The sequence below is a fragment of the Myiozetetes cayanensis genome, unplaced genomic scaffold (assembly GCF_022539395.1).
Source record: "Myiozetetes cayanensis isolate MyiCay16 unplaced genomic scaffold, myiCay2020 scf6-25, whole genome shotgun sequence".
NCBI classification, from domain to species: Eukaryota; Metazoa; Chordata; class Aves; order Passeriformes; family Tyrannidae; genus Myiozetetes; species Myiozetetes cayanensis.
This window is the reverse complement of record NW_026087853.1, coordinates 53,189,463-53,208,146: the sequence shown is the minus strand read 5'-3', so window position 1 is coordinate 53,208,146 and position 18,684 is coordinate 53,189,463. Positions and strand designations below refer to the sequence as shown.

Here is an 18,684-nt window from a genome sequence, read left to right as displayed (position 1 = left end):
CAGTACTTTCCACATAGGTATGTAAAAGGACTTTGCAAATATTACATCACACTCTTAATGTAATGGGATGTATTTTTCTCCGATTTTCCCCTACTGCCCCTACACCAGTAATCTGAGCAATGAACATTTCTCCCAGCTTCCTCTCTCAACTCTGCTCCAGAAACCAAATGCAAATCTCTGCTCCCTGACTTGTGCCTTAATCACATGATCACCTTCCTGCCCAGAAGCAGTAAAAAAAAAATCCCCAGGCATGTTAAAAATCACCAGATCAGAAGAGCTCTAGTCTAATGAGTTTGAACATGGGTTGATCAGAATCGGTATGTGAGAGATAGATAGATAGATAGATAGACAGACAGATAGATAGATAGACAGATAGATAGATGTTGCAAACTATTTTTAGCTTTCTATTTATTTTTAATCTACAGCAATTTTATTTACTGAAGTTTGGTCTGCAAGGGGATTGGTAAATCCCCTAAAACACCACTTTAAAAGTTTTAGTTCCACTGAAGTATCTATGAACATCCTCTGTTGAAACATTAATTCATGATTTCCCACACCACTTAGCCACAGGGATTCACAACACGTTTCAATGCCTTCAACAGCAGCAGCATTCTATAGGGAACCATTTTCCATTTTCCAAGTCATGGCTCTTACAAAGATGGACTAAGCCAAGGCAAACTGGCCTTTTTATATTAATACCAACTGATCCTCCCATAAAACGTGCACATTTAAAATCAGAGGTGAAACAAGCAGCTATGCTTTTTTTCAGTTTGTCTAAAGAGGGCTATGAGTTCAACTAAGTCTACTTGATTAAAATTGGGGAGAGACATTGAACTGACAAATATTAGAATTTTCCTTAATTTCTTCACTTTGTTTGCCAGTGAGTGAAGGCTTCTATAAAACACTCTTTGAATAAAGGTGTAAATGTAAGTGGAGGAGACTCCATTCATTTATGACTTTGACTTCCCTGGAGCCAAGATTTCCCCCCAGTCTTCACAGTTGTGACATCTTGTGTTCAATCTGGCCTATTCCAATAGAATGTTCAGCCTGCACTCCTCGCAATTATGCCTTGTTTGCATCACACCATAACACACGTGCTATGAGAGTTTCACGCACCACAATCTCCCACAGCTTATTTTTAAATGCTCTCCAGTTTCCCAAGAAAGCCTCATGGCATGGCAGCAGAATTAAATACAACGGGATCTGGCAGGCTGCACTCACAGGACTGCATTGTAAAAGAGGGGGAAAACAAACATTAACGTTTTGACTGTTTCTTATAGTTTTTCTAAATATCCTTAGGTAAAACAGAAAATACTTTGCTGAGCATGAAAAACCAAAGAGCTTACAAGTGCAGTTAAATTAGGCAGCTTTCAAACATACATTTTTCCTTACTCTGCAAAGTTTTCCCCTCTTCTTTGCCCAGCGATACTTCCATCAGGCCAGCAAAGGGCAGCTACTGTATAAAACAGACAGAGATAACCTGGGCACTCAAAAGACTGAGATGTTCAAATCCACACCTGAATTTCCACACCTAATAACAGCTTTACCCCCACCCAAGGAAACTGCTACACCTACTAAGGTAGATGCCATCCACTTCAATTTAGACACAGAGGGTGGATGGCAGGACCTCCCTCAGGAAGCCTTCAAAGGCACACAGCTCTCTCCTCTGAATATACAGATAACTAGAAACTTTCTTTAATAAGACTGGCTTATCATGCACCAAAAATTTAGCCACAAATTAAGTACATGGTCCTCTTATTTTAGATCCCATCCTCCAAGCTGGAGAACAAACACTTTCCTTGAAGACGCAAGCTATAAATCGCAAGCATAACATTAAGGCACAAATCTATATCTATCATAGTATTGTTAAAACAAACTTGTGTGTTAATCAGAGTCATGTCTCTTCCATGCTTTTAATACTAGCCCCCCCAGTTTAATTATTATATTTAGTGTTTGGGCAGCCACACTTCCTACCCAGCACCTGTCATAGGTCCAGCAATTAATTGCATACCACTGACCTTCTTGGAACACCATGGAAATTTTATTCCTGTACAACTCAATTGCATTCGTACAACACTGCCCCAGAACTATGTCTTATTACAAAAAAATCACGTGCTTACAAAAGGGATAGATGAGCCAACTGAACTATTTATAATTTGCGAGAATAAAAAACATTTCACAAGGTTTGTAACAAATATATATATAAAAAAAACTTTGCAGCCTTAATGCAAGACAAATGTTACTAAGATTCACATTATAGACAAAAGCAGAATGGAAAATATTCCCTGAAGTCATAATGGCAGGGTTATGCAGTATGTTATTTAAAAGCTATTCACCAATGTCCTCTTCCTTTTAGCCAGAACTCTATGGTACAAATTCAGTTGAAGAAAGTCAATTAATTGAAATTGTGGTTCTACAACTGAGGGATTGGATATGTAAGATGAAGCAGCTGAAGGAAAGGACTGTACTTGCACATACTACTCAGTACTAGAGGAGAGGGCTAGTAGTGAGGGCCTATGTCTGCCACCTTGGAACTACCTCTCTGCAAATTTGCTGCTTTGAGGGGTCTATATGCTGCTTATGTCCTGCTGTTGTGGTTTAACCCCAGCCAACAAACCCAAAACACAGCCCCACACCAAAAAAAGAAAATTAACTCTATCCCAGCCAAAAGTAACACACCAGCCTTACTCTCTTCTCTCTTTAAGAAAATGCTGCGACTCAGCATATTTCTTGTAAGTTCAAGAGTCTCCTTGCTCCTTTCCAAACCAAGGGGTTCACAAAATAAATAATCATTATGTGACTACTCTAATTTCAAATTGGCACACTAATGTAAGAGCTAATGTAAGTCAGGTCAAGAAGACTTTCTCCCTGGTTTCAAGGGCTGCGTCCAGGATGAAATAACTCGCCACGCCCAGAATTTCAATGCTGGCTTCCAAGTTCCCAGGCTCAAGTGACCCAGCAGGACACAGCCACAAACCTCCACATTTACACTTCTGCACCTACCACAGACTCAGAGAAGGAAAGGGACAGTGCAGAAGCCATCACAGGCTTTGTGGAAGGTGTACACCAAAAGGAGCATCGAGAGCTGCTGTTTTGATAGTTTGCACTCTCCTTGTGCACTTATAAGTTGTTCTATCTCCAGACTTCTTACTGGAGTCATTGGCAGGCAACAGGCTGGCAACATGCCCACATGCATGGAGAGGCAAATCACCCATTCCCTAAAGTCAGGACCCAAAGAATACCAAGAGATAACTATGGAGCAAACTGGTGGTCACTACCCAGCTTGCTTGCAATATTTTAAAGTAAGAGTAATAGCTTCTTTGATTTGCATCTCCCAAACACCTTGTTTGATTTTTCCACAAGTGACAAAAAAAAGCCTTTTACCATGGCAGAAAAAAAGAGCTTTATACCATGGCAAATTCCTCACATCTCAGGCAATGCATTTTATTTCAAAAAAATGCAGTTACAACTGGCTTTACCATGTTAATGCAGTTTTGAACCTTTTTCGGTTAAAGATTTGTAATCTATACTGCCAATGACAGCAAGATTATCTAACAAACAAAGCTCATTAATAGTGAATCAACAGAATTTCTTCCAACTTGAATGGATGATGTCTCAAAGGCAATTCAGGGCTATATGATTGTTGTGATTTTGCTTTGTCTTTTTTTTTTTTTTTTAAGAAGTTCATTACAATTTTTCAGTTCAGTTCTTCCAGTTCTTCAATACAGCAGAGGAAATAAAGTGAAACTAGACTAATTGAAATGGAAAAGTGATCTCATAATTTAATTCACATTGCTCCCTAATCACAAATGCACAGGGAGCACAAACCAGGGAAGAAGGGTGTAAAGTGATGCTAGAATGTAGCACCCACAATTAAAAATCTTCTTTCCTTAGAAATCTGAGTTACAAATCAAAATGGAGCACACATGTTACTGAGATTACTGAAAGGTTGTGGGCAAGGCTATGATTTGGAGGCAACAACCCTCCTCTGTTTGAAACTAAATTCAAATTCCCATTGATTTTACTGACACCTTGGCTTAGATATTCTTGAGGCCTGATCACAGAGCCTAATAATACACATACAAGCCTGCAATGACTTGGTTCCTCTTACATCTTGGTGTAAAAAGAAGTTACAAAATGAATGCAAGGATGACAGACAAGCCTCCCTTCTCCCAGCCAGGAAAGCTTTTATTGCCACCTCTTCAACACTTTTGCTTCTGCCAGAAGTCCCCTCTGCCCGCTTGGCCCCTCCAGCTGTCCAAAGTGTCTCCTCCAGACAGCACGGCTGAGCAGGCGAAGCATGGATTAAACTGCATTAAATGTTCTTTCTGTCATTTTGTTTTCAGTAATTTAGAAAATTATTTTCCCCGTTGTGGATATTTTTGAATAGGGTCAGGGAGACACTACAGCAAACAAAACAAGAAAACCTCCAAAATCAGAATATATCAGAAACTCAACAATATTTAACGTGTCACTGTGACCATGAATATGTACAGGAACACACACACATGCATGCACACACACATGCAATTAAAGTCAAGTCTTTTGGAGGAGGCTCAAAAAAATAAAAAAAAAAAAACATGTTCAACAGGAAGAGTCTGTTTAATGTAGAATTTAAGCAAGGCTCTTCCATTTGCATAGATCACTTACAGCAACAGCAATTCATTAAATTCTCCCACAAAATCGTGCTATATTTTGTCTAAAGCGACACATTCCTTGCAGATCACAGTGCCTTTCTCATGCTGTTAATAAGATAATCTGTTACATGAGGCTTACAAATCCATTTAAATTGATTTTAATTAATGAATCAATCACTAGCCACTGATGACTTGGTCTACAGACAGCAAGCAATTCAAAGCCCCAGGCCTCTAATCCCAAACCAAAATCCACATTAGAGCAACAGGACATCTCTCTGATCGATAGCAACACAAAGATGTTCAGTTCATACACATTTAAAGTGTATGAACTTGATCAAAATGTATCTCAAGATCTTATGCGTTACAATTCCCATATTCAGGACTGTTCAACTAGAAAGGCAATATTAAATCATTTACATTTCTTTGCAAGGGAAAAAAAAATTAAATCAAGCACAACTATAACCTGCCTCTAAACTTTAGATGCTTATTCCACTTAAAGGTTTTTTTGCTTTGTTCTTAAACAATCCATTGTTTAACATTAATTAATAGAAAATTGCACTTCATATGATCACAAACAGGAACAATGCCTTTTACCTATGCTTTGATCCTGTGAAAAGCCACTGCTATTCTCCACTGCTCAATTGCTTACATTTTCCCTTACACAGAAAACAAGAAAGATTTCTGTCCCAAAATCAGCATGCAGAAGCAGTATGAAGAACATCCTTGTTATTTTAGTAAGTTAATTATTATAATTATTGTTATTACAAGAAGTTAATTACAATGTAGTAAGTTAAATCCACAATAGGTGGTGTGATGCCGAACACTGCAATCCCTAAAGCATCAGCATCTGGCTCTCCAGAGCAGAGGGAACACACCTGAATGAGGCTTCTTCTCCTATGTGCATAAACAGCTGGTGCTCCAGCACAGCATCTGTGAATCAAGCACCACTTAAACTAGCCAAGAGAAAGGAAGAAATGATGCCTCCTTCCCGGAGGCTTCCTGGGATGCCTCCTAAGCATCCAGCTCTTCTTTCAAAGGAGAAGGTGCTCCTTCTTCATATGTGACAGAGAAGGCAGGGTGAGACAAGCCAGCCTGCCTCCAAAACAGTCTCATTGTTTATATAGCTACACTGTGCTAAGCCCAAGCCACTCTGCTCACATGATGCTCTCCACTGCACAAGCTTGATGGCACAGATCTCTGGTTGTCTGCGATGTGACTCTGTACTGAGCTCCACAGCCTGATATAGACTTGCCTTCAGAAGCAGAACAGGAGTTACCTGGAGATCTCTACAAACTTCCTCTACCACAGAAGTTGGTGCTGTGAGAATTGCAGTTAAGGACCAGTTGTGCTGGGTTTAATTTTTTTTAAATGCTCTCTGCACCTTTATGGTCCACCAGCATCCCATTAAATATTCTAAGAGAAACCCTGATCCCACAGAATTCACAAAGCAGCTTGCTTGGATGCTCACTGTCATGCCAAAAGTCTCAGCAACCCACCTCAGGTACAGTGCCATTATGACAAAACACATCCAGTGGCCTCTCCCTGGATAGATGTTACCAGCCCTACTGTGGGGAAAAAGAGCCTATGAAAACTGTGCTGACACCAACCTGACAATTAGGAGGAGAGAGCCTCTTCATCTCCCTGATGGGTAACCTCACCCACAACTCGAAATAGCTCCTCAAAGGCTCCAGTGTCTTTGCCTGAGCAAGGAATTGACCCTCTCTATGTCTTTCCATGGGCATTGAGTTGCACAGAAAGGGGGAGGAGATGGCAAAAAGTCTCTATTATGGATACCAGTCTTCACATGAAAAGGATCTCAGCACAGAGCTGACTTCAAGGTGGTCTGTGTTCCCCCTTTTTTTCCCAGTCCAATCCTCTTCTTGTGCCTGACAAACACAAGACTCCAGAAGCACCCTGCTGGACACCAGCACGGGATCACCTGCAGTAACCCTTTGGCTACAGAACTCTGTAGGGGCCCACCATTACACTGAGGTCAACTTACCCACACTGAACTGCACCAGATAAGAGAGAATCCAACTTGTAGCTTGCTTTATTGAAGCAATTTCACATGTTATCTAACACAAAAGGTCTTGTTGCCTAATGTGCAATAATCATTCTGCCTGTTTAAATGAAGAGATCTGTATTTGTTTTTAATCAATACTGCATATACAGTTTAACCAATGCTGTCAAAAGAAGATTTTTTTTTTTTAAATGTGGTGTCTACTAATTTATTGCTCTCGATATTCCTGCTCTTCCCACTTAGTTAAAAACAAAGGATGTTTTGGATAGAAGAATAAAAAGAATTTTAATTAAGTTATTAAAGAGGGTGGGTTTGGCTTTCATGTGCTGCTAATTAATTAGAGAGTTAAATTAACCAAATAAGATACCAAACTATCTTTCATAATATTTAAGAAAAACAAAGGGTTGTATGTAAACTTTCCAGGTGTAAACACATTAAAATCAACATTGTACCAAGCCTGAATCTGGCCCCATTAGCTCAAAAAGGTAAATAGTGCATCCTCTTGCACAGCTGTCAGTGTATAGGCACTCCACATTTTAAGGACAGATTCTGCAGCCAACAATGCTCCACGGAAATAGAGACAATCAATGTGTCCTTGATTATGAGGAGGCAAACAGTTTTCACTACAAAAAAGGACACTGAAAAACAAATCATGTGTTTTTATTTTACAAGTTCCAAGTTTGGGTTGGGTGGTTTTTTTTTCAAGCCCTTTTGGAGCACTGAAACAGAACAAAAATAGTTTGTTGCACAAGCAGAAGACAAAGTAACTGCTAAATAAACATTTTAAATTTACTCCTATGCATTCAGCTCTCGTTCCCATTAGTCTTTAGGAGCTGGATGACTTCACTAAAGTATCTTCCTGTTCTCTGGAAAACTGATTAGATGGGTTTTGTCCAAGAATTGTGCCATAATGTGTTCCCTCTATTTCATATTCTGAATATCGCTGCTGGAAAATGTACTGCAGCACAGAATGTAGTATATGCCAATGTATCCTGACATTCAAATCAAGACCACAAATTATAAACAGTTTCAGCAAATTGACTTGAGTGCCTTTGTTCCTCAGACATACATCTTCCTATTGCTTACAAAAGCAGCATATACTAACCACTAACGCTGCTATAGCCAGTACTGGGAAAGGAAGTTATTGAAGCCTGGATTTCCTGCTTTCAGCCGAAGCCAAGAACTGTGAGGCTTGTAGTGGTTTCAGGAACTGACTCATCTAATGATTCATGGATAAGATACTGGTTTTAATATATTTCTGATCATAAGACTCAAACTTCAAAAACAGTGATGCTTAATTTTTATTTAAAAAAAAAAGTACATAAATCAAGTAAACGAATATTCTCATGGGACACTCTGGCTAATAATTATAAATGTGTTTTACAGTGAACCCTGTTTAAAAAAAAAAAAAAAAAAAAGATAGCATGTTAAACTTCCTGGAAATTCATTTCAAGAGAATGTTGACAATGAATTAAAAATCCACTGTCAAAAACTGGAGTACTTTTGTTGCAACCCTGATACAGCTGAAATTCAAGTGGAGGACAGCTGGAATATTTTAGATATTCCCTTCGGTACACATATGATTGCTATGTACTAATCAATGAATCCTTGAGCTACTATTGTTAATGCACCTGGTTTCTTTAGCTGTGTACAAAAGTACCATCAAAGATGGGCTGCTAACAAAATATTCGGGTGTTTGAAACAACTGGAAAGTTTTGTTTCAGAAGTGACTGAAACCACCGAGGTCAATCCTAAAGCAATGACTAACACTGTTCACACACACACACACACACCCCTGCATTCTGTGCTAATTCAGAATTCAAACCCAACCGTTTTTTATGCATTTAGCTCTTCCAGAGGGAAGCGTGCCTTCCACTGCCTCAAAATGCTTTTTGCTCACAACACAAATCTCACCAGTATGCTTGAACTGTCAGGCTCTTGCACCTAAAAAATAGCTTGTGATGGAGGCTGCATTCTGCTAAGCTCATGTATGGAAAAGTACTGGTTTACTTTTTAATTTCTGAACTGCAAGCTGCAGCCACTCACCCGCCCTGTGCAGGGTTGTGGGGACGGAGGGGGATGTTAGCATTTCTGTATATCACCGTGTGCACAACTAGCACAAGAAAAAAAGAAAACAAAATGCATCTCACTCGGGGGGGGAAGAAGAAAAAAAAGGAAAAGAAAAAACCAGCAGTTAAAACACTTGACAAGAAAAGGCCAAAGTGCGCTCAGTGGCTGGCAGTCATTTTATGGCTATAGTCCTACAGCAGATTTACTTAGATGACGTCAGTGGCTCCAATCCAGCTTTTCTTTGGTAGCATTTACCACTTGCCTCTTGAAGTCTCCACTATGCTACAGAGCAGTAGACCATAATCAAAATTCCCTTTGTGAAATAGAGTTTACCTCAGGGCACAGAGGCACTGCTAGCTGAATTGCAGGCTCTTCACCCTGTACTGCATGCCCAGAAATAAATAACCTACAATACTGTACTCTCCTTAATACAGAAGAACCATTAAAAGCAGCCTGCTACCTTAAAAAGGGTTCTTTAATTTGTTTCCAAAATCTCAGAGGCCAGAATATTAGTTAATTTTCCAATCAACCAAGAGCTACAATAATTATACTACCCTTTGGACTTCTTTGCATTGTTTTTAGAGATTTTGGATGATAAAGTTATTTATGGGTCATTGTTTCACCGGCAAAGATTATTACTAACATCAGAGGCTAAAGTGAATCCGTATAGGAAGCCACACATTTTAAACTGTCTCTCAAATGTGCCCCTTCAGCTGCTTATCTACTACCAGTCAGTAAGAATATAGTAAATATGCCAAGAAACACAGCAAGAAATTACTATGCATAAGTAATAGTCAATTTAAAGAGTTAAATGCACATTATTTGGAGCTATGGATTTCCTGTCACAAAGCAATGACTGGAACCAGTGAAAAACTAGTAAAGCCAAGTCAAGCAGATACCAAATAAACTAAAACTTCGCAGGTTCTGAAGTTCAATCAACCCCCTTCACCATTTGAAAGATGCACCTTATTGCATATAAACAAAATAAACATATCTGTCATGTTTAAACAGACCCATCAATCTGAAGACAACCATACTCGTTATGGGTGATAACTAGATACATTAGTGGACTGAAAATTGCCTCTTGCAGTTAAGCACTTAGAAATTACTTATAAGAAAGATGCACACATGCCTCAGAGAGCTGGAAGTCTAAACACCTGTCCTTTCCCAGCACCTTTGCTTACCTTCCCCCTAATCACAACAGACTGGAGATTACAGGTTTAATCTGCAATGAGCCAGAAGCCAAAAACCATTATTTTCATCAAACTGCATGAGTCTACCATGGACCTGAACTCTAAATCTGAATTTAAAATAGATTTAAAATTTGAGGTGACCCCCAAACCCCCAAGTGTAAGTGGACAGATGCTCAAATTTCATGTCCCTACAGAGTAAGTGGAAGCCTGTTAGCAGCCTCAGATGCCAAGGCAAGGGCAGGAAGCATTTCTTGTTTTCTGCAGGTGTCAATGTAAAATCAGGTAGAGCAGCAACATGGGAACATCACCTCTCACTTCCCTGCCCACCTGGTTGGCCCCTGGGTGCTCCGTCAGCTCCTGATTTGTTTCAGGCAGTTCATCTGGGTGGACTTCAGTGGGATGTTATAGAATGGCCACTGTTCAGACTGTCATATTTCTCTGTTCCAAACAGACAGGAGAAAAATTTACTTCTCTTTGACCTCCTCTCACTACTAAAAAAGTGGTGTCAGCAAATAGAAGATGACTGTAAATTTCTTTGAGAGAGAATCTGGTCCTTCTATTGGTCATTAAGGATCCTGGACATGAAAGGCATGACAAGAACAAGCGGTCCTTTCTTTTCAATAGGCAGGGCAAAGACACAGCAGGCAACAGCAACGGGCAAAGGGACCCAACAGTGACACCACATCCGTGAGCAGCAGCACAAGAGACAGGATAGAGAGGTCCTGGCAAGATGGATTGCAAAAGGAGGAAAACAAAAAGTCACCACAGTCCAAAGGAAGCAGAGCCAAATTCAGTGCTGCCCACGAACAGCTCTGTGTATACCCAAGGAAAGAGGATGGTCCAGGCAACCAGGGACTCGTTGTGGTACCCTGTAAATAACAGCAAGGCAGAGCCTGTAGGGCAGAAGACACAGCGGAATGTGCTGCAAGGTCAGAGAGCAATGCAGGCAGATCCAACCCTTAGGATACCACTGAGGCATTGAATGGAAGACTGTATTTATGGTTTGAGACTTTCCCTGCTACAAAATAATTACAGCCAAAGAAAGGCAGTGGTAAGAGGAAGATGAAGGAACTTCCACTGAATCTGCAAGTCCTCTACGAGGTTTTCAGTTGATTGCAGAAAAAGCATAAAAAAACCCTTGAAAGATCAGTTGACAGCAGATATAGGGACACAACTGTTTTTAAAGGTTAATTTTTTGAAAGGATAAAGGTAAAACCAAGGATGTGGAAAATGAAACTATTTAAAGGATTTTGCCTTTTTATTTTAAACTGTAAACCAGCTTTAGGATGAAAAGATATGTATGCATGGTGGTGATAGATTATGAATAAAATTTCCTCCCACTCATTAATTAAAGTCCTCAATCACCATATTTTTTAAATTGAGATACACATAACAGAGGCTTTAATCCACTAAATCTCTATGAATTTACCTTTTCTTCCAAAGTCTGTTCTGACATTTTCTCCCCTCAAACCAAAATGTCATTCCTGAATTACAATCTCCCAGCAGAAAGACAACCATGTAAAAAAACATGCCAGCTAATTCCAAAAATAAGCACCACTGTTCACAGCACCATGAGGTGACTGATTGGGGAGAGATTCCACCAAGGGAATAATTGTGATGTCTATAATGTTAAGTAATAATTTGGCACCAAAAATACCCAAGGCCATACTGGTTGGCGATTCAAACATGAAGCATATCAAAACGCTACTGATAAGCTAAATTAACAGATAGCTTATCTGAAGCATATACTAGCCATATGGTGCCACAACTTCTGTTGCCTGTTGCTGGCATAACAATAGGCTACTGCAGTCTTAGACTGGAAGCACTATTTGACAAACTGTCAACAGCATTTTTATTTTTTTGCAGAGCTCTAGGGCAATGGCACACTCGCCTATTTGCATTTTTTTTTTTTTAAACAGGTGAACAAAGAGTAAACCAGATGTCAACTTTAGAAATCGAGCTGTCTGGATCAGGAGATTTAACAGAGGCAGGCATACTGCTACAGCTCAAATCTAGACAATGAGCTTTTCTAAAAACACTCTGGCCTAGGGGAGTGGCTATTTAAAACACTTGGCTTCTTTTATTTCAGCACTATGGAAGTGAATTCTGCTCTTAAGTGCCAGCTCAAATGAAGTCATTTTGTTTCACTGGGGCTTTCTTTGCATTTCAGAAATGTAGCATGTACTGTAGTAACGGAAAACACAAAAAATTGTGGGGGGTGTGATGTGGAAACTAGCAATTTGATCGCATACAGGAAAAAAAAAAATCTGTGAAAGGATAACTCAAGTGCAAGTTAAATTAAATTTCTTTTCCCCTCAAAAAAAAAAAAAGGAAAAAAACCCCAACCAAAACAACAAAAAAAAAATAAAACCAAACCACTTCTGAGAGCTTTAGAAAGACCTGATATTTACAATCCCCTCAAGTTCCACAAAGACAAGGTGTGAATACTGACCAGGAAGGACCATTTAGAACGGGACTTGAATATGTTACAGAAACATGATTGGTTAATTCCAAAAGAACCAAGAAAGTTGTCTTCCTGCTTTATTTAAGAAAATGAAATCTTTTTTACTTAGTACTTGAGCAAAAAATCTTTTCATAACAACACAGTAATCCACTCAATCATTTAAAAAATTGACAAAATAAAAAACTACTGTCAATCAATATATAGTAGATGTGTCTATGGTATTCAATTACGAAAATGTGCTTTTGGCTGTGTTCTGTAGGAGTGTGAAAGACATAATAAGAAAAACAGATAACTTTCTGTTCTAATAATCTGTTCTCCTTTGATAGGCAGTTATGGGAACATATTTATTTTCTGACTTATACCCAGCTACGTATGTAGCATTTTTAGATTATCTTTTCAAATTGTTCTTGAACATTCTCAGTCAAAAAAGGAAAAAAAACAAAACAAAACAAACAAACTCCTTTCATGTTAAGTTGAGATTGCACTTGAACTCTTTCCAAAAGCCAGAGCTGTGCTGAATTATGATAATTAGAAAGCTGTGTGCATAAAAGGCAGCACAGTTGATGCATTTAAAAAAGTTCATGCCAGAGAATATAAGTTCAATATGTTCTCACATAATTAACATTTCCCATCATTAGCAGCAGTTTTCAGTTCATGTATCTGTAAAAACAACAGCACTCGTCATTGTTTTAGATTCCCAGTCAATAGCATTTTAATAGTTTTACACATAATCCTAGACTTTCCTTCCCTTCCCCCTCCCAGCACGCTGAGATTTCACATTCTACCTCCTGACCTGCTAGCAAGTAAACTTGTATTCTGTGCTCACATGCTCCTGCTGCTGCCCAGACTGACTCTGACCCAAAGTTTAGTGAAAAGCTACTAAGAGCTGGAAACCCAAGAAGGCCATTTGCAAAGGTACAACAGGATGCTGAGGGAATAATCACGTTGTTCCGTAAACAACGACCAGAAGACAATGAACAAAAAGTTGTAGGTGATACCTTCGGCTGGATGGGAGCCAAATTCAAACGGGGCTGGCTCTGACAAACCAGGCACAGGCTGGAGGGACGAGGAAAAGAGGTCACAGCCCTGTGCCAACCGGGGAAGAGTCTGTAAACCCTTTAGGCACTCCGTGGATTTTCAGTGTGTTCTCGACGTATGTACAAAAATTCATCTAACAAATAAGGGCATGTAGCACATGACGCGTTACTCTTTGAGACACTCAAAGACTTCTCGTAGTAGAGTGTCTCAAATTAGTTGTTACGAGCCAGATTTTGACTTCAATCCCTGTATTTTAAAATTAATATAATTCTGGTGGAACATTAATAACCTGATATAGTATAAAAGTTGCTAAATCTGCATCAACACAGTGAGCAATTTTGGCTTTACCAATACCAAGATAAAACGGTGACTGCAGCGGGATCAGGATTTCATACAAAAACAGGAGAAGTTTGGTGTATTAAATCAGAAAACTTGCAGCTGAATTTTATGTGACAGATCTGAGGATCAGATTTGAAGATGCCGCCTCAGAGGATTGAAGTCTGCAACTTTTCACTCTCTTCTGTTTTGGAAATGAGCAATCGTTAAAAGCAAGCACAAAATTATTCCAGGAAATATTATTCCATCCTTGTTCCACTTGCAAAAGTCAAAGCGAGTTTTGTGCAGGAACAGACAGCAAGATATGGTCATAAAGTGGGAATTTATTGCAGAGATTTTTCTTCTAAAAATGTATCTTCAGCCTGGCTTAGAGTTAGTTGGCTTTACAATAAATAATGCCATTAATCTATTCATATATCACAGAATGCAATTTAAATTATACAGTACTTGCATAAACCATCACAAACCCTTTAGCAGCCCTTGCTTTCAGGGAGATGATTTACCTCTTGAAAGTTCTAAAATTTTTTTGAGACCCATTTAAATTATTTTTAATAGTAAATGACTGTACTTTAGGAACACAAAACATTCCTACTTGTGGCAAGGGCTAATGGCAAAGTGCAACATGGTGGCAAAAGAGTAATTAAATCTCAAATCCCAGAAATAAGTACTATTTATCTCATGAAAAAATAGGTCCCTTTGATCAACTGGGGACTTCAAAATCATTTCTAAAGGGCCAGTTTGCACCCTCATTATAGCCAACGTAATATGCCATATTGCAACAGGCCATGTGAAGCTGATGGAATTAACCTGAATTCAGACCAGATTTCTAAAAAGTCAGCCCTCACTTCATATTTACATACGCTATGAATAAGAGCACAAATGGAATGAATGATCAACTGTTAACAGAAATTTGCCTTCAAGTTTTAGAGAGATTACAAGCAAATCAGAACATAAGCCCCATGCAAAAACTAAAAAAAGTATGTGTGTCAAATTGATAATCATTTTAATCAAAGATGTCCTTCTTTAGACATCAAATATCACACTAACCATGTACATAAAGCATATGCTGTAAATATCTTAGTATTTGATCCAGCAAATGTTTATTCCTATGAGTCATCCCGGTCACTTTAACCTGAGTAAGGGTCAGATCTAGCAAACATTTTCTCCTTAAATAAAGGAATCACTACAGAAAGACAGATTTTAAACCATCTCTGGAAAGATATAGCATTAATATTAGAGGCACAAAGAAATATTAGATAGAAAGAGCCATGAGGTCATAACATGTTTGAAGGTAACCTTCTCCCAAATACACACATTCAGAACTGTACACAAAATCTTCATGTTTTGGAAACAGTCTGAGGCACCTTCTAATAAAATCAGATTACTTCTAGTGAAATCCTTTTAATAGTGTAACTATCCTACTTTATAGATTGAAAACTGACAGCTATATTATAATACACAACTACATATTTTTACCTTTCACTTTTTTGAAGTGAAAGACACAGGAATTTCTCTATGGCTCCAGAAGTTTTTATTATAGTATTGCCTGCACTATGTCTTAAAAGTTTGCTTACAATATTATCTACAACAGAAAGATGGAAGAAATCCTTTCTTTCCTCTCTCTGCATGTGACTCAGCTGAGCTTAACTTTTTCAGGCATGGGCAAACAAAGCCTAAAAACCACTTTAACGATATCCAAAACCACTACACCGTCCAGCAGCAGCAACAACAACAAAATACTAGCTACAAATTACACCAAACATGCTACACACATGCTCACACATCTCCACACATCACAATACGCTATCATTTCTCAGCTGGAAACTCACGGCGGGTCTAGTTCATAATTAAGTTTCTGTTGTTCTTTTCTAGCTGTTTAATTAAAACTCCTTTAAGCACAGTCTGTCTTTACTAAGACTCCTGTCAAATCAAAATTTTTCGTCTGCTTCACTGCTCGTGTGCACCCCACTCAGCACCGACTAAGAAACTGTACAGTATATAAAACCACAATTTGAATCTCAAGAGCTGTTGTTACACTCTGCTGGGTTAAAAGGCTAATAATATTTACTTCACCAAAGCAGCCTATGCAAAACTGATGCTCGAAATATACATAATAAAGTGTTTAGCAATAAAGTACTTTCCAAAGGTATTTCTAGATTGCTAGTTAGAAAAATTGAAATAAATCCTTTGCATCTGAAATTTCTGCTTGATCAGCTGATAAAAACCTGGAGCAAGTGAAATGCAGAATTAGCCCTATTGGCATAGAAAACACCTTATGACCTAATTAAAAACCAGTGCAGTGTTGAAAAGATATGTTTTACCATGAAGGTGAAAAATAAATGCACATCAAAAAAGTTTACCCTCAATGAAAATAATTTCAAAAAGTTGATTTTGAAAATTTGCAAGTTCAGAATTTGACTCAAATATAAAAATCTTCAATTTTGTGTTTTAAGAACATCCACGGCGTTAATTCCTGTATTGCTATTCCCAAATAAAGGATGCATATGTGTGTGTGTGTGTATAAAAATATACATACACACATATACAAACAAACATGTAAACTTCTCCCCCAGCCCCAGAAGTAATTTAATATACAGGTCTGTGTCATTTTTAATAGCACCATGGTACCATCAGTACAATCTAATATCCTGTAATGGTATTCCCCAACTATTTATAGAGATAGAATACATCATACATTACAGACACACATTCCCAATCTAGGGTTGTAAGAAGAATCGTACATAATTTTAAATTAAGTCCTAATGTAATTATAATCATTTTTGTTTTCATATTCAATTGCAGGTAGCACTTAGTTATTTACATGAATTTTCCTAAGAGGCATTCCCACAGAGATTTCCATATTAGATGTGCTACATAATAACTGAACATGCAGCTAGAGAAAGGAGTATGTTATCCATACAGCTCCAAACTTTGCCATTATCCAGGTTAGACAGCTCTGTAAAACCGCTAACTGCCAATATTGTGCTTCTAAACTTTATCAGCACGAATGGGAAAGCAAATATGCTTCTGTTAATACAGGAACACAACTGCATAGGTGCTTTTTTTCCCTGAGGTTCTGCCACTTCAGCTTACATTTCTTACGTATGCTATTTTACATCAGAAAACGCCAGGCTAATCTAATGTTTCTTGGCCTTTCTTTCCTAGATGGTGTTCAACAAGGAACAGTTAAAAAATACTGGGAGCCATTTACATTCAGAAAGCGCAGGGCAGAACTGCTCCCTAACTTTCCAGTACTTCTGGAGGTCACTTTTCATTTCTTCATATCAAAGGCAGGCACTTGTTTCTAATAAGTTAACAACTCTCCTGAGAAACGTGGGTGGCTGGTATTTCATTGTTTCATAAATATTTTTATACTGGTAACACCATTCAACTTAAAACAGATTTCAAGAGGAGAAAAATCACGACCAGGATTATGTTCAGCAGAGACAGTAGCGCAAACTTTTTTTTACTTGGTGAATAGAAGAGATATTTTCTCCCCTCCTCTTGCTTTATTTCTCCTAGCTGGTTTTGTTTGGTTGTGTGGAGGGGGGGGCGCTTTGTTTTAATTTGGGTACAAGAGCCGCACTGTATAACTTTTCCCTCCCCCTTGGAAGTGTACTTCCTTTGAAAGCGCTCCTCTGCGAACAAAGGCTGCCACCGGCCCTCCGCACCAGCGCCGGGAACAGCTGTGCGATAGAGCGCTTCAAAACCTCGCCGAGAAATTAAAAAAGACCTCTGCGGTTCCTACCGAAAGGAAGTTTTCCAGGGACAATCTCCTCGGTGTTGCTGCAACTGCGACTTTGTCTTTTTTGGATACAATGTTTCTGCTGACTCCCGAAAATTTTCCACTTGAATGTGCAATTAACCAGCAGCGGCGGCGGCAGCAGCGGCAGCTCTGGAGAAGGAGAAGAAGCAGCGAAAAGGGACATTCCTTCTTTCATCTTTTAAGAGGAAAATAAAAAGAGGGAAAGGGAGGCGAAAGTCGGCGGCGAGCGGAGCTCCGCGCCAAGGCCCGGGGATGGCTCCGGAGGGCTGCGAGCCTGTGCGCCCAGCGCGGGGCTGCTGCCGGCTCGTGGGGAAAAAATGTGAAAAATGCCAAGGATCGGTGCGTGCGTGTGTGAATGGGAGAGAGGGAGAGTGTGTGTGTGTGTGTGTCTGTGTGCGCGGTGTGTGCGCGCCGAGTTGCCGAGCGGTGACTCAGGCAACTAAGTGCGAGCGGCGGCGCGGGGGAGCGGAGCGGGGCGGGCAGGCGGGCGGCAGCCGCCTGTTGCAGCTCCGGCCGCGGCCCCGCAGCGGCAGGAACTCCGCGGGAAACAACTTGTCCCCCCTCCGCCCCCGCCGCGGCCCCCAGTCTCGCCTGCCCCCGGCACCTGCGGGGCCCCCCGGGCCGACCCCCGGGCCGGGACCGTCCCCCCGCCCCGCCGCACAAAGCGCGCCCGCGGGCCCCTCTCTTACCTCCGCGCCGCGGCCCCCTCCGCGCACCGCCAGCGCGCCGCGCTCCGACGGCAAACTTCGCCCGCCGCCCCCCGGGCCGCCCCGGCTATTTATGGCCCCGCGCCTATTTTTAATCCGCCGCTCGGGCTATTTATACCGCGGCCGTAGGTTGCCGCGGGCCGGCGGACGGAGCCCTTCGGAGGATGAGTTTGCTGCCCCGCCGGCGGCGGGGCGGGCCGGGCTCCCGGCCGGGCTGCGCGGCGCCAGCGATGCGAGGAATGCGCGGAATGAGGGGAGGAATGAAATGAACGCGGGAGCGGGGCGGCCGCGGGGCGGAGCGCGGCCCGCCGCCCTCGCGGCCGCGGGCGGGCGGGCGGGGCGGCGGGCGGGGCCTCCGCGCCGCGCTGACCTCATAGGGGAGCCCGCGGGAGGGGGCCCCGCGGCCACGGAGCGGGAACGGTGTGCGGGACCGGGGCCGGGATCGCGCTCCGG

At 40.7% G+C, this 18,684-nt stretch overlaps 1 protein-coding gene across 5 annotated transcripts in view; it reads right to left on the bottom strand.

The window, feature by feature from the left end:
* TEAD1 (TEA domain transcription factor 1) overlaps positions 1–18,362 on the bottom strand; it is a 157,843-nt gene extending 139,481 nt beyond the window's left edge. For 2 of the 5 annotated variants that reach the window (XM_050335495.1, XM_050335496.1), the window contains exon 1: positions 17,507–17,690. The gene's annotated coding sequence lies outside the window, so the exon portion shown is untranslated. Of the gene's footprint in view, positions 1–17,506; positions 17,692–18,213 lie in introns of those variants that run through there. The other 3 variants (XM_050335493.1, XM_050335491.1, XM_050335497.1) reach the window with 3 other exon arrangements.
* Between the last annotated feature and the right edge of the window lie 322 nt (positions 18,363–18,684).